Genomic DNA, 16,853 nt, shown 5'->3' with positions numbered 1-16,853 from the left:
ATGAAAGAAGGTGATTTTGAGAGCACTGAAGACTTGCATTGCTATCCCTGTGAACAAATTTCTGGCTGTATGGCCTTGGCCAGTTGTTTAAATCCTCAGAGCATTTGCTTCCCCATATATAAAATGGGAATGACAACACTTCCACATTGATTTATTGCCAAGGTTAATTGGGATATAAAATATCTAGTATAGTGAGTTCCTATCACACAGCTGCACTCAAGAAAAGGGTAGTTGTTGTGACTGACTATCCTTGTTATTCAGCCATGGAAAATTTGTCTCTGAGCAGTTAGAGAAAGCAGCGTAACGTATTCCTACTTAAAAAAGAAAAAAAAAATTTTATCTTTTTTTCAAGTCAAAATCACAGTCTCTGAGAATAGTTTTCTGCATTTGAGGTTGGGTCATTTATCCCATCTGTAGCTAGACACCAGAGAGATTTAAAGACATACTTGCTTTCCTTCCCACCTCCCACTATTACAGGTAAACACATGAGAGCTCTTACTTATTCTTTCATTTCTTGTTCTTCTCTCATGCATGCAGAAAAAGGCAGTGTACAGAAAAACATTCATGATAATGATGTTAACAGGTAAGAGAGTGAAGGGGAAAGGAAGGCATGAAGAAAGAACCAAAGGGGGAGAGATGCGTAGAGGTGACAGTCTCTCCCATGGCATCACAAGGCAGAACTGAGCTGGCCACCAAAAGAAGTTCAGGGCCAGCCAGGTTTTTTTTCAGTTTTTCCTTTTATTTACCCCACAAAAGAAGAGAGGGTGGGCTACCTTGAATGTCACTGAGAAATTTTCTATTTGACCACTGAGGCTCCATTCCCAAGTCAGTCAACCCCTGGGAAAGTCTCCAGTTCTAAGCTCTAACCCAGGTACTTGAAAGCAAGCTTTCATCTAGTGTATCTCTCCCCTCTTTTCATTACCTACACAGATTAAAGAAGCAGCTGCTGTTCATTCCAATTTGGGGTTTCTGACCTATGACTGTCTTGGCACATGTGAGAAGAGGGAGTATAGATTTGGAACAGCTAAAAACTTTATTCTGGTGTATTAAGATATTTTAGTGAAGTATTCATTCCAAAGTATACCTTCCCTCTCTGCACTCTGTTTGCTAACTTTCTCCCATTGCTTTAGAAAAATCGGTACATTATTAGCAGAGCATAAAGGTATCAAACTCTTAACTTTCAAGTTTAGAAGTTTTGATCCAGGTATAAGACAGATGTGGGAAGAGTATTTGCTGACTAGTTCTAACTGCCTCTTCAACTAATATCGACCTCCTACACACCCCCACTTTTATCTAAACACTTTCCAAGTTGAGGAGCACAGAAGAGGAATGACTATAAGCAAGACAACTAGAGGTACTGAAGATGTAAGAAAGTGTCCTCCACCATGCACTTACTTGAGCTTAGCTCTAAGATAGGCAAAGATGATGAAGGCTCATGATGATATTGGGGACCTGTTACCATGTGAAATTCTGGGAGGCGGCAGCCTAGCAGAGGTTTCTTAGGCCACAATAGTGTGATAGTAATAAGTTAAAGATGGCCACATAGAGTGCCATAGGTAAGGAAAGCCTGAGGCAGCCCTTCTGAATCTCTAGCAGCCCCAGAAAGGCATAGGCAAAGAGCTAAATCACCCCTCTATCCCCAAGAAGGGCACAAATTTAGCTGACAAAAGGCCCAGGAGGTTATATAGTCATTACAGTGAGTCATGGAAGTGGAAAGTGGCATGCAGTGTATATCCAGAGTCCAGGTGGGCCAAAGACATACCTAAGGGTGCCTAGTGTGGGTGGGGGCAATGAGACACAAGAACCACATATTGTTCTTCTCAACAGATGCCAGGGCACGTCAAGATTGAGGACAGAAGCCCTTTCCTACTGACCCAGAAGTTAGCTCACTCTGGAAAAAAGGAGGTAGAGGAGATCTTTTGGAATCATTTGCATTCTTATGTTGTGAGTTTCTCAGGGCCTAGAGCAGGGAGAAGTCTGGGAGGACATAACTTCTAAGATATTGAAGGAAAGTGAGCAAGTTGGATGAAGAAAATGAAGAGGGCCATGGTAGGCCAAAGGAATAGCGTAAGCTATCTTTGCTTGGCATAGAAGCATGAAACAGTATATTGGAGGCTGGCCCAGGAACCATTAGCAAATTGGTAATGTGACAGCTGGGAGTTAGAGGTTATATTAGAGATAAGGCTGGAGAAGTGAGTAGAGGTCATGTGAAGGAGGACTTCTGTGACATACAAAAGAGACTGAGGTGATGGAAAAGCATTGACAGACCTTCAGGGAGTAAGATGGTCAGATTTTCAGTATTATGTATGATGGATTTGAGGGTTTTGTTCTAGTTATGTACTGCTCCCTAACAAAACTTAATGACTTAAGACAACAAATATTTATTATATCTCACAATTTTGTGGATCAGAAATTTGAGTAGGGTTCAGCTCTGTGTGGCCCTGATTGGCGTCACAGTAGTACCTCTGGTCTAGAGATTCTAAGATAGCTTTATTCATGTGACTGGTGCCTGGACAGCCGGGCCATTGTCCCTCTCCACATTGTCTCAGCCCTCTCCATGTGGTCTAACAAGGTAGTTGTACTTCTTACATGATGGCTCAGAACTTCTAGAGACCAAGAGGAAATATCCCTTTAAAGGCTGGCCCCTCAACTGGCATTTTTTCCTGCACTCTATAGCACAATCAGTGCAGGACTTAAGCCTACTCAAATTAAAGGGGAGGGGAAATTGACCTCATCTCCCACAAAGGAGTGTTAAAGAATTTGTGGCCATCTTGAATCCACAAGATGTGAGGATGTGAGGTTGGAGGGAGAAAGAAACACAGTTCTTACAATCTCCAGTTTCTGAAGTACTTGTATAGTGGTACTCCCAGAATGCTCTTACAAAGAATGCTGTATGATATTACTGTAATTGATGGTTTATTTATGTCTCTAGTTCTCTCATTAGACTTTGAGGATCAAGATCAACCTGTGAGTCTTGCTTAGATCCTTATATCACTGTCTGGCACATAGTTGATAATCAATAAATGTTTATGGAATAAATAAATTGAATAAATTGGAATAAGTGAGATCCCTTAATTCCTGGGTCTTCTGGACCACCAGAGCAGCCTCCTGTTTGATATAACTTCCTTCTCCAGATATAAATCTTATTGACTTAAGAAATGCTTGATTTGAATGTGTAAAAATATTCATTATGGACATTTATGTAAATCACTTTCAACTTTTGTGTCATGTACTGGTTTTGTATGCCGCATTATGAACAGCATCTTAAAACAACACACATTTATCTCACAGTTTCTGTGGGTCAGGATTCTGGGCACAGCTTAACTGGATTCTCTGCTTTGAGACTCACAGGCTGCAATCAAGTTGTTGGCTGGGGATGCTGTCTCATTTGAGGTCTGACTGGGGCAGGATCTGCTTTTGTTGGCAGAATTCAGTTCCTTGAGGTTCTAAGACTGAAGGCTTCAGTTTTGTACAAGCTGGAGGCCAGAGGCCACCCTCTCTTCCTTGACACATAGATTTCTCCATATGGTAGCTTGTGTCATCAAAGACAGCAAGGGAGAGAAAACGAGTCTTCTTACAAGATGAGCATGAAAATGTCATTAACAAAGAGGCCACCCATGGCAATTTGATTTTTCAAAGCCACGATGAAGAGATGCTGGTAAGATGGCACTAAAATCTATGTGACATAGTCACACATATCACTTCACAGTCATGCAGAAGAAATCATACCAAGAACACCGGGAAGGAAGAGGTCAGAGAGTTCACCCTAAGTCTGTCTTCCATGCCTCCTTACAATAACATAATGATTCTCATAAACTGAAACGTGAGCTAGATTAGCTTTCTCTCCAGTTTCATTTGACTCTGACACTAAATTCCACTTATTATTTATCAACCCTGGAATATGATTAACCCTTAAAATTTTAAAGAAAAACCAGAAAGGACAATTTTCAGAAAATTCCAGCTATCTCAAAGAGTATAGTCATTTAATTTTTGCCTTTTCAGATGGCACTGCTATCTTCCCTTGAGGAGACAGGCATGTACTTGCTTAAGCCATCATTTAATACAATTAGTACTGTATCTTTATCCAAATCCTAGGCAAGGGGCTGAGAATTCTTGGCTGTACAAGCCAACAAAACAAATATTTTTAAAACTTCATGTTGGTACTTTCTCACCTATCTGGTTTTAGTGTAAGTATCAGACTTGGAGTCAAGGAGTGTATTTTGTAACTGAGGAGGATTCTTTCAAACAAGGATTAATGAAGAAAAGCCCTTGCTTCTGCAAGAGTTGTGTCAGAGTAAACAAAAGCAAAGTATGCTCAAATTTCTCAGGTTGGCGTTCCAAAGCTAGTCTTCTCAGGTTGGGCCATTCCAAAGCTGCAGTCGCAATACCTGACTTCCTTATCCTACAGAAGTGCCCCTGAGAAAGACAAACCTAACTGTTGCTCACTTCTGCACTGGCCTTTCCTTCTCTGAAGCCAAGCTTCCTGTGAAAGAAGTAATGTGAGATCACCGACCAGCTCAGGGCCATTTGACAGGGTTTCTCAGAGGTCTGTAATAAGGAGAAGATAGACTCCCTCCGCTGCAAATTGCATTGTTTAATCTTTAAATAGAATAGTACTTATTTTATTTCAAATTGTCTTGCTCTACTGTAGTTATTCATTAAAATGAAATAAAATAAGGAATAACATTAAAACATTTCTGCTAACTTCTTAATTTCCTTTGTGGCTCAGAGGGTTAAGTATCCGGCCTTGTCACTGCAGTGGCTCAGGTAGCTGTTCTGGCATGGGTTTGATCCCTGGCCCAGGAACTTCTACATGCCATGGGCACGGCCAGATAAATAAATACATATATAAAATAAAATGACAGTCATAAAACTATGGTATTACAAGTCTGAATAGTGGTCACCAATAACTATAATGGCATTCCAATAACTAGAAAGGAGGAGGAGGGGCCTTTGAGATGCTGGTCACATTCTGGTTCTTGATCTAGATGCAAGTTACATGTCCATGTTCAGTTTGTGAAAACTTTGTACTTTTATAGTATGCTCATTTTTCTGATTATACATATTCTTCAGAAATATTGTTGAAATAGAGTCATAATGTTGTGAAGTTTTCTTGCTATAAAATCAATTTTTCCAGTTTTCTAGCTTGGAATTTTAGTTGGAAATTTGATCTTGCTCCTATTTACCCCAAATTCATTCTATTAAGTGGATTACAATATGGCTTAAACTGCTTCATTTTGAAACTTATGTTGAATTACTTTTAATTCTGTTTGGTGAATTAGATGCTATTAAGTCACAAAGATTTTAACACATACAGAAAAGCGATCCCTAGCTCTTTGAGTTAACATTTATGTATTTTTTTAAATTTTCTAAGATATTTTATGTTAATAATGAGAAATATAAAACTAGGGGACTGCTAAAAGCAGGACCAGGAACTTAGGAGGAAACCTTTTATTTTATTTTATTTAAGGGTTTTTTTTTTTTTTTTTTTTTGTCTTTTGTTGTTGTTGTTGCTATTTCTTGGGCCGCTCCTGCGGCATATGGAGGTTCCCAGGCTAGGGGTCAAATCGGAGCTGTAGCCACCGGCCTACGCCAGAGCCACAGCAACTCGGGATCCGAGCTGCGTCTGCAACCTACACCACAGCTCACGGCAACGCCGGATCGTTAACCCACTGAGCAAGGGCAGGGACCGAACCCGCAACCTCATGGTTCCTAGTCGGATTCGTTAACCACTGCGCCACGACGGGAACTCCTTAAGGGTTTTTTATTTGTCTTTTTGCCTTTTCTAGGTCTGCTTCCAGGGGCACATTGAGGTTCCCAGGCTAGGGGTCTAATCGGAGCTGTAGACATCGGCCTACGCCAGAGCCATAGCAATGTGGGATCCAAGTCACATCTGTGACCTACACCACAGCTCATGGCAACGCTGGCAACTCCTTAACCCACCGAGCAAGGCCAGAGATCAAACCTGCAACCTCATGGTTCCTAGTCAGATTCGTTAACCACTGTGCCACAACGGGAAATCCTATTTAAGGGAGTTTTTTGGTTATGCCTGTGGCATGTGGACGTTCCCAGGCCTGGGATACAACCTGCACCACAGCAGCAACTTGAGCCACTGCAATGAAAATGCTGGATCCTTACTTGCTTGCGTCACAGAGAACTCCAAGAGAAAACCTTTTTATTTTAATTAAATTATAGTTGATTTACAATGTTGTGCCAATTTCTGCTGTATAGCAAAGTGACCCAGTCAGTCACTTTAGATATATTTCCCTGTAGTAATCAGTAGGACCTCATTGCTTATCCATTCTAAATATAGTAGTTTGCATCTACCAACCCCAAACTCCCAGTCCATTTCACTCTCTCCTTCCTTTCGCTTGGCAACCACAAGACTGTTCTCTATGTCTGTGAGTCTGTTTATATTTTGTAGATAGGCTCACTTGTGTCATATTTTAGATTCCACAAATACCAAGTGATATCATATGGTTATTTGTCTTTCTCTTTATGACTTACTTCACTTAGTGTGAGAATCTCTAGTTGTATCTACATTGCTGCAAATGGCATTATTTTGTTCTTTTTTATGGCTGAGTAATATTCCATTGTAGGTACATACCACATCGTCTTAATCCATTCATCTATCAATGGACATTTAAGTTGTTTCCAAGTCTTGGCTATTGTGAATAGTACTGCAATGAACATAGGGGTGAATGTATCTTTTTTAAATGAAAGTTTTGTCTGGATATATGTCCAGCAGTGGGACTGCTGGATTCTATGGTAGTTATACATTTACTCTTCTGAGGAAGCTCCACACTATTCTCCATAGTGGTTGTACCAATTAACATTCTCAACAACAGTACAGGAGGGTCCCCTTCTCTCTCTCTCTCTCTTTTTTTTTTTTTTTTTTTCTTTTTAGGGCCACATCTGCAGCATATGGAAGTTCCCAGGCTAGGGGTCAAATCAGAGCTGCAGCTGCTGGCCTACACCACAGCCACAGCAATGCTAGATCCAAGCCGCATGTGGGACTTACACCACAGTTCACAGCAACACCAGATCCTTAACCCACTAAGCAAGGCCAGGTATTGAACTTGCATCCTTATAGATACTAGTCAGCTTCATTTCTGACAAGCCACAATGGGAACTCTCCCCTTTTCTACTTTTAAGAGAATAAGGAGTTCTCATTGTGGCTCAGCAGGTTAAGGACACAGTATAGTCTTTGTGAGGATGTGGATTCGATTCCCAGTCTCACTCAGTGGGTTAAAGATCTCAAACTGCAGCAAGCTGTGGCATAGGTTGCAGATGTGGCTTGGCTCCACTGTTGCTCTGGATGTGGCACAGGCCTCAGCTGCATCTCCAATTCAACCCCTAGCCTGGGAAGTTCCATATACTGCAGGTGGGCCATAAAAAAGAAAGAAAGAGAGAAAGAAAGAAAGAAAGAAAGAGAAAGAAAGGAAGAAAGGAAGGAGAGAGAGGGAGGGAGGGAGGGGGAGAGAGGAAGGCAGGCAGGCAGGCAGGCAGGAGGGAGGGAAGAAGAGAGGAAAATACAAGGAAAAAAAGAAAAAAAATGAATTAAAAAAAAAAAAAAGATGGTTCTTCTTCTCAGGCAGTACCAGAAGAAATGGATACTCACAAATTGTTTTTCCAGGGAATAATAAAACAAGGTTCTACACTACGAGTAAATGGTCAGGACAGGGCTGCTAGTTCAAAGAAAAGGGAAATGGGAAATAGTATTGACAAGGTAAATATGGCTGAAGGATGAGGGAATTGAAGACAGGAGTGAGAGTACAGCTAAAATGGTTGATAAAAGGGTTCTCAGAGTTTAGGAAGATAAGAGGAGGTGGGAAATAATGGATAAACTACGAGAACAAAGACTGGAGGACACACTGAGGACAAACTACAGACTCAGTAGGAGTGAGTGAGAGAGGTAGAAGGGTAGGAGGCTGTGGGTAGAGAGAGAAACTCACAATCCAAAATTTTGCAGGTGGAGTAATTTCATCTGATGACTGGCTTCAAGGTGTGGCTCCATCTATGGGTTCCTGATACAGAGTAAAGTTGAAGCTGACTGAAAAAGAGAAGGATGAGAAATTGTGAGGTCAGGGTGCTAACTGAGTCATTATCATGGCTGCTGATATCATTAGGTTGATGCAGGCCATGGCTGACAGAGTTCCAGAAACACAACTGGGCACAGGCAAGGAAGTAAATGGCTATCTGGGAGTTCCCGTCCTGGCTCAGTGGTTAACGAACCCGACTAGGAACCACGAGGTTGTGGGTTTGATCCCTGGCCTTGCTCAGTGGGTTAAGGATCCGGTGTTGCCGTGAGCTGTGGTGTGGGTCTCAGACAGCTCAGATCTGGCGTTGCTATGGCTCTGGTGTATGCCGGCAGCTACAGCTCCAATTAGACCCCTAGCCTGGGAATCTCCATATGCCCACATGCCATGGGAGTGGCCCTAGAAAAGGCAAAAAGACCAAAAAAAAAAAAAAAAAAAAAAGTAAATGGCCATCCTGGTCAGGGCCAGATTTATGTAAATAGCAAGGCAGGCAAAGTTTGTCTTCAACCTTTATAACCTTTGCTCTGTAGCATTTTCTCCTAGTTTTGTTCATGTACTCTCAAGTAATCTGTATCCTCATGTAGGTCTCTCACTGTACAGGTTCCCTACTCTCTGCTTCTGACATATCTAAAATCCCAAATAAGTATCAAAACACAAACAGAAATTTCCCAATTGATAGTCACTTTTCTTTCTTATCCTTGCATTTTGACAGGGCATTCTAATGATAAATCCTTATCCTGAAAGTGATTGTTTCATGGATCAGTAGTATCTGCAAAGTAAAGTAATTCCAGCCAAGGGGAGACACGCTCTTGCTGTCCTAAAAAATCTTTCTCCAATATCGATTCATTAGCCTAAGACTCTAACCATCCCCACAAAATGAGAGTTTCTTATGGGTTAGTGTTAGCAAACACAAAGATATTCACAAAAGAACTAACTCAGTCCTTTGCATCCCTCACCAGTGTACAAGGCAGGCTAGTGTGCTGTGAGATATGATCCCCTGTAGCTACTCCCTATGCCAGAGAAGTGCCATCATTTTCAACATATACTGTGATAAGAGAGATTGGGAAAGCATTGACATAGTAGATATTCAATAATGATAACAGCTGTCATTTATTGAGTACCTACTGCTATATGCCAAGCACTTCATGTATTTTAGCTCATTTAATACTTGCAGTAGTCCTGTTAGGTTGGTACCATTATTCTCATTTGATTGATGAAGAATCTTGAGAAGACCTGCCCAAGGTCACAGACATGGGAAGTACCAGTACCAGGATTCAAATCAGGCAGCTTGAAACCAGAAGGTACACTTAACCACATGGCCCCTACATAAATGTCTGCTAGATCTAAATAAAAATTTAATGTATCAACATTTTATAAGAGTTTGTTTTAAAATAAACACCCCCATCAACAGCAGAACTAGAATACAATCCAGTCAGTTTCTGCAGGTTAGGTATAGGGTGATAGGGAGCCACATCAGCTGAACACAATGGAGTGTTCTCTCTCCTGGACTGCCATCCCCAAGCCTGCCTAGGACTCCCTTAGCCCTAGACACATAGCAGGCCCACTTTCCTGTGTCTTATAAAATTATCTGATCAACTAAGAAATCATAATTCCATCTATGTTTTACCCTATCTGAATCGTCAGTATAATGAAGAACCTTATAATTGTCTGTTAATTTATGGGTATAATTTGTTCAAGTCCATTAAAACATTATTGTCCTCGTATAGCCTGCCATTCTTCCACAAAAGGCCCTGGCCTTGGGTGTGTTTCTACACACACACACACACACACACACACACACACACACACATCCCGCTTATCTTTGAGGCTTCTCATCTAATTCTCGAAAAAAAAAATATCAAAGTGAGCCTGAAGGTCCCTTTTCCAGACCAGAGGAGGGGAAGAGGGGGATTGTTAATGGAACTGATTTTTACTCTGTAGTTCTGTAACAGATTGGGAGGTACAAACTGCAAGAAAAACTAGTTTCTTGGCGTGTCACCAAACCTGGGGTTCACCGATCAATCACATCCAAACTCATTTACTGACTTAGAAATATACATCGTGGCAAGGTTGGTTTACATAAGGACTTGGACCGAAGCCGCCGCCACTATCTGCGGTAATCTCCTGTGGAGTCATGGCCACCTTCCCTGAGGAGCTCCCACGCCTCCCCGATCCCCAAAGACACCCGGCGGTCCCTCCCGGCTCTGAGTCCCTTGGGGAAGGCCTCGAAGGGAGTCCGAAGGGAAGCCGAGAGAAGGGAGGGCGGCAGGGGCGGGCAGCACCCGGGCTTCAGTTCACGACCCCGTTATTCCACGGAAAAATGGAACATTCCGCTCCTTCCGCCTGCAGAGGGGAGGTGGGGGGAACCCTTCGATCTCGCCTGGGAGAGGCGACGCGGGCGCAGTCACCGGAATCCGGGACGCCGGGAACCGCGTTACGGGAATTGCAGCCTCTCGGAGTGCCGCCCCATCGTCTTCGGGCGGCCGTTGAGCCAATGCCGGGGCGCGCCGGGTCTCGCGGGGGCCAATCAACGTACAGATCCCAAATCCGGGGGCGGGGCGTGACAGGGCGCCGCGGGGCGGGGTCAGGGGGCGCTTCGCCCCGCCACGGGAGGAGGGCCGCGTGCCGCGTCTGCGGGAAGGAGCGGAGCTCTAGCAGTCGTCCAGGCAGAGCGCCGACAGGCCCGCGGAGCCGCGCGGGGAACGCCCGGTCGCAGCTGAGCTGGGCCGCGGCTGCTGGCCAGAGGGCCCGGCCGGGCCTGGGGCGGAGGGAACCTACGCTACCGGGGACCTGGAGGAGCGAGGCACCGCGGCCTGAGAGGTGAGGAGAGGCCGTGGCCAGTTGAAGGGCCGTGTAGCGGGAGGGTGAGGGCCGAGTCGGGGCGGACGGGCCAGAGGACTGGCACCCGAGGAGGCCACCCTTTCCCGAGAAAGAGGGGCGCCCCGACAACGAACTCCCCAAACTTCTTGTTACCCCAGCCTGGAAATCCCCACATTCCTTCCTCTCCCTGTTTCCACACCTCCGAATTTGATCTCCACGACTTTGTCACCTAGATTTTTCATCCCTAAGTACAAAACTCACCTCCGGCGCGTGTGCACGCACACACACCCCACACCCTTCTTAAGCCCCCGCCCCCAAACGGCCTTCTGGACCTTACTCCTTTTTGGTTACCAAATCCTCACTTTTCCCCAGTTGCCTTTCCATCTCCCCTTATTCCACTGGCCCCGCACTTGACTCTTCATTTTCTACTCGGAAGTTAATTTTCTTTCCAAAGCCATCTTTTCATCCTTAAATTGTAATGTTTAAACGTTACTGAAAGTTCCTACCATACTCATAAAAATTCCGAACTTAACATCTCTTTTTCTTCTTTTGATCGATTACATGTCCCGACCCTAATGAACCCCACAGACCGCTGTATCCTAAAGGCGCCGAATACGGTCTTTAAAAATTGCACCCTTCCCCCAAGCTTAAAGGTTATTCCAAGCAGGGTTCTGTTTTAAAGTATTTTTTCAAAGTGGAAAAAAACCCACAGTTTAAAAATAAGATCTGCCACCTTTGTTCTTTTTTTTTTTTTTCCTTCAGAACGAAACCCATTTCGGTTTAATTTGTGTAGTATTTGAGTGATTATACTGCTTTAAAATAATTAATTGTTAGAACGCCAGGATGAATATTCTAAAAGATTGGAGTGTTTGGTTTAGTCAGTGCTGTAAACAAACCCTTTAGACTGTGTGACTGCCAGCTTCAAGTTGGAGCAACTCTTAATTTGAAATTACTGACTCAGAACATCATTTGAGCTGTTCGCCATTATCATGGTTTCTTAAATTCATATTCATTCCTATTTGGAAGTAGTTTAAAACTATAAACTGGAGTACTACATTTATAGAACCAACTTGCTATTAAATTAAATTATGTTTTCCAAATGTTTCTCTCTTTGGGGATAATTTTGAACACTTGTTTTTAATTACAAATGGAAGGAAAAAAATTACAGGATGGAGAAAGTGTCAGAAAAGGATAGATTTTGTAGTAGAATTTTTCCTCCATCCCAGTTTGGAATATTGACAATACTATACATGTTTACTTTTCTCATAGGTAGTTTAGAATATTACAAATACACAACTAATTTAAAAAATTTTTTTCTTGGTTTTTTATTGCCGTATAGTTGATATACAGTGTTGTGTTAATATGTTTTCTTATGTAATGAAAAATCTGTTCAGTTTTTTATGAATTGCTGTGTTTTCAGTTTATTTAAAATTTTTCCAAAGGAATTTGCATTTCAGCTAAATGTTAGGGTGGATGTTGACTATCATATACCTGTGAAGTAGGTGTTACAGTAGCTGCCTTATAGAGAACGAAACTGAAGCTCAGGGTTCCTGTGAAAACTAGTTCTGTGTAATTCCAAATCCTGTACTTTCAGTCAGTCATGTAGTCATGCTGACATATTTCTCATAGAGGATCCAGTGCTACAATTTGGTTTGGTAACTTAAGAACGCCCCATAACTTCTGCAGGAAGGGTTTTTTTTTTTTTTTCTCTCAGAAGCTATTTCATAGCAGCTTATTTTAATGGGAGTCAGAATTCCCTGGCGCTAATACATTTGCCGCTTGGCTCTTAGAGAAGGATGGAATGTTCTCACAGTCTTCTCCATTTCTTTGATTGCAAAGACATTTTGATCAGAGCTGAAGTTTCTACTGAACTTTATTTTTCATAATAAATGCTAAGCATTTAGTACTGACTATAGGAACTCACAAAGATATGTGGTTTACAGAAATTGAGTGGACAAGCATTTTGCAAAAAATGACAAGGATGTAGGACAGTTTTAATTAAATGTGGTGTGATACAGAAGATGCTATGTATGTTTAAATCAGGGAATTATTATATAAGGGTTGAATTGATCAAAGTATTTACCAGAGGTCAGCCTTGAAACCTGGGTAAGATTTGGATAAAGGGACAATTGAAGGGAGACCATTCCAAGTGGAAAGGGTCAGAAATGATCAAAGTATAGTAACTATAATAGCCAATACATGTGTAATGCTTATTTTGTGTCACTGTTTTGAACACTTTGCTTGTATTTATTTAATCCTTGTAACCTTATGAGTAGAGCTTACCCTCTTTTAATAAAGGACACCAAGGCATAGAGAGGTTAATTAGGACACCAAGGCATAGAGAGGTTAATTAACTTGCCTAGTGCCACATGGCTATTAAGTGGTAGATCCAAAATCTATACCCAGACGACGTGGTGTGGAATCTGAGCTCCTAATCATGATAAATACACTGCCTCTTCATATAGTATACTTGAGTCAACAGTAACTAGAATAATATGGCCATACCATAAGGTCTTTAAAAACCCATTCTTAATTGTCTGCTATGTGCCTCAAAGTACGTTAGAGTCTCAGGCTACCAAGATGTATAAGCAGCTAATTTACAATATAGTGTTGTATATCCTATTAGGGAACTATATACAAGTGCATTGGGAGCAAAGATGATTGTGGGAGTGGATGGAAATTCCACAGAAGAGATGATGTTTCATCTCAATTACAAATAGTACAAAGCAGAGTTTGGCAGAAGGAAGACATTCTAGAGGAAAGGAATAGCATATAAAGAAGCACAAATCCTGAAATAACAAAGTGTGTTAGAGAAAGTCTAATAGTTTGCTGTACCTTGAGCTTAAAGTCTGTAGGAGTGACTTATTAGTGTGATAAAAGGTAAGATCAAATTGTGTGTGGCATGGTGAAGTCAAGTAAAATGAAGAGTTTAAATATTTGCTTTGCATTTGGGAAACTGCAAAAATAGTTTCAATATAATCAGTACAAACGAGATTGCTTGCTAGTTTCTTTAGAGCTTGAGGGTAGAATCTGTAAGGGTTGTGATTTGGGGATATTTTTGGTTCTGTTTTGTATTTTTTTTAGAAAAGATTTAAATATTGAAGAAGATAGATTGGACAGGCACACTGAAACCAAATTTCTAAGTTCTTAAATAGCCAAAATATTTGGCATTATCATTCACCCTTTAAAAAGCTTTTGAGAACAAGAGTGGCAAATTTGAAGTAGTGTTTAGAGAGACAAGCCAAGTGAGAAAAGACAGGTGGGAAAGATTATGAAGGAAGGCCGAATAAGATTTGTAACAGAAAGCTAGAATGTAATGGATAGGTAAGAGGCAATGATGGACCCTGTTGTAATAGGCAGTTAAAGAACGGCGAATGATTTAGATAGAGAAAGGTAAGTACCGCGATTTTTTTTTAGTGTATGCATTTATATATTTATGTGTGCATGTCATTTTTAAACCTGTTAAATTTGAGTAAGAAGCAGAATATCCAAGATGATATATAATTGACATTAGAAGAAAGAATTCAGTCAGAATATTTGAAATTATTTTGTTTGATGGTAATAGTTGAAGTCATACATTTTCGAAGACGTTGTTATTTTAAAAGAATAGTAGATGCCAAATACTTTTGGGTACATTCAGAGGGAGGAGATAAAACCTAGCAGAGACTTTGGTAAAGGAGACAGTAAAGTGGGTAAAGGAAAGAATTAAACCTCAGGATATGGTTACATAGAAACCAAGAGATATGAGAAATTCAGGAAACAGACATGTTCAACAATATGAAATGCTTCAGAAACACTTGTGATTTTGTCACAATGGGTACAGTCTCTTCTATCTAGTGTATCTTGGTGAGATTTAATGAGAACTGTTAGCCAGTTGACATGAATCGAGGCTATAGTATAGGTTATTGTTTTATCCATTGTTTTATCCATAGCAGGAGCTTCATTCCTTTCAGCACAATAGATCTGCTTCCCTGTTAAAATTTGAATATTCTGCCTCCAAGTTTTCATTTGTTCTTGACCCAAATTAATCGCTTTCATCCTTTGCACTAAGGTAGATTGGTTTTATCATTGCTTTTGAATAATACATTTCCTATTGATCTTCTGCACAATCTGTTTTTGTTTGGCTATTCTGCATGTGTTTCCTTATCCTTTCCCCTTAACACAGATGTTTCAGATAGCACAGCTCTGGTTTGTAAACTGGTATGCTCTGGGATTTTGCCACTGGTAATACACTTAGAGGGTCATAGATGATGTTTGGTTCATGTGCATGCTACTTTCTTTCTCCAGAAAACCTTTGCTCTTATTTAGTGACAGGCTGTCCTGAGCCCTGTTTGAACTGAGTATTCTCTATGCTCCTGTAGCACTTTGTGCATATTCCACTTCTCTAAACTGAACTTCGTAAGGGCAAGAACCGTTTATTTGGCTTCCACTATATTTTTAATGTTTTGTATCTTTAGCTATGTTGAGAGCATGAATGGTCATCAAAGTACCCTGTAAACATTTGCCTGTCTCTAAAACAGTCAATGATAATTTGTTAAAGGCCTCCTCTAGCTCTAGGGTCATAAGCATATTCTGTATTTTCTTCCAGTAGTCCTACAATTTTGCTTCCACATTTAGGTCCTTAATCAATCTGGAGTGTATGTATGTATCTGTGATGAAGTAGGGCTCTTTATTTTTTGCTTGTGTAGCCAGTTGTCTCAATACTATTAATTGAACTGTTCTCTATTTCCTAAGTGATAACAGATGCTTTTTTTCCCCATAAGATATTAAATTCTTAATATACTTGGGTGTGTTTCTAGACTTTTTGTTTTGTACTTGATTTAATTGTCCCGTCCTATGCCACTGCCGTGTTATAACTTATTATGTCTTAATAGATGGTACATTAAGTATTCTGTTTATTCTTTTTGAAAATTGGCTTTTGGTTATTCTCTAGTATTTTATTTGAAATTTTAAATTGGTTTGTAATGTTTCGTAGTAAACTACTTTGCAATTTGGATTAAAATTATGTTGAATTAATATATTAATTTATGAAGAACCGATGTGTCTATATGTGTATATTTTTTGTCCCATGATATTTAGGTCTGAATCTTTTAATAAAGTTTTAATAACTTTATTAACTTAATAGCTTTTAATTCCCTATAAATTTCTTGCATGGTACTGATTTTTTCCCCTAGGTATAATTTAGTTATTGGTGCTATTGTCAATAGGATTTTATTCTATTACATTTTCTAATAGGTCATTGCTAATGTGTGGGAGAGAGGTTTTTTGGTGATCTTCTTTTCAACTATAATGTTAACATCTCTGTGGTCCTAATAATTTATTGGATTCTCTTTGTTTTCATGTCGTCTACAAGTTTTTCTATTTTTATATCTTAGTTATTTGTTTACTATATTTTTAAGTCCTCTAGAAAAATGTTGAGTAAGTGATGACTCCAAGCATCTTGTTTGAATCCTGACTTTAACAGAAATGCTTCTAATTTTTAATCTTTAAATACGATGTTTACTATAGTTTTCTGATAAGTATTGTGGCAGCAACAGCAAGAGCTGTACTGATAACAGCTCTTACCATTTATTGGTAATGTAGTATGATGCAGATAGATTTTAAGCACTCTGTGTGTACTGACTTCATTAATCTTACAGAGGTCCTACATAAGTAGGTGGTAGTGTTATCCTCGTTTTTACAGGTAAGGCAAATGAAAGTTAGGGATTTTAAACAATTTGCCCAAGATGTTTTACAAAAAATTGAGGAGCTGGGATTTGAACATAGTCTGATCACAGAGTCCATTCTTTTTGTTACACTTTATCAAGATAAAGATGGTCCTTTTCAGACTTAGTTTTCCCATACTTTCTTGTTATAAAATTTTAAGTGAACAGTTGTTAAATATTATCAGATGCCTTTCAGACATCTAGTGGAATGATTTTGTAGTTCTCTTTTGTGGTATCTGTGTTGAACAATACTTGTGTTTTTAGGCAAAATACTTGTTAGTATTTATGG

The 16,853-nt window shown here is 40.4% G+C and overlaps 1 protein-coding gene and 1 long non-coding RNA gene across 5 annotated transcripts in view; one reads left to right on the top strand and one right to left on the bottom strand.

Annotated features, from left to right (window-relative positions):
• LOC102168151 overlaps positions 7,496-16,853 on the bottom strand; it is a 75,508-nt gene continuing 66,150 nt past the window's right edge. The window contains exon 3 of the long non-coding RNA XR_002339581.1: positions 7,496-8,053. This is a non-coding gene — a long non-coding RNA (uncharacterized LOC102168151). The remainder of the gene's footprint in view (positions 8,054-16,853) is intronic.
• Positions 10,635-16,853, top strand: part of IL6ST (interleukin 6 signal transducer) — a 50,529-nt gene continuing 44,310 nt past the window's right edge. The window contains exon 1 of one of the 4 annotated variants that reach the window (XM_021076516.1): positions 10,635-10,859. The gene's annotated coding sequence lies outside the window, so the exon portion shown is untranslated. 4 annotated transcript variants of the gene reach the window in all.

This window comes from Sus scrofa, chromosome 16, assembly GCF_000003025.6.
Source record: "Sus scrofa isolate TJ Tabasco breed Duroc chromosome 16, Sscrofa11.1, whole genome shotgun sequence".
Classification (NCBI taxonomy): domain Eukaryota; kingdom Metazoa; phylum Chordata; class Mammalia; order Artiodactyla; family Suidae; genus Sus; species Sus scrofa.
This window is presented reverse-complemented; position numbering and strand designations above follow the sequence as displayed.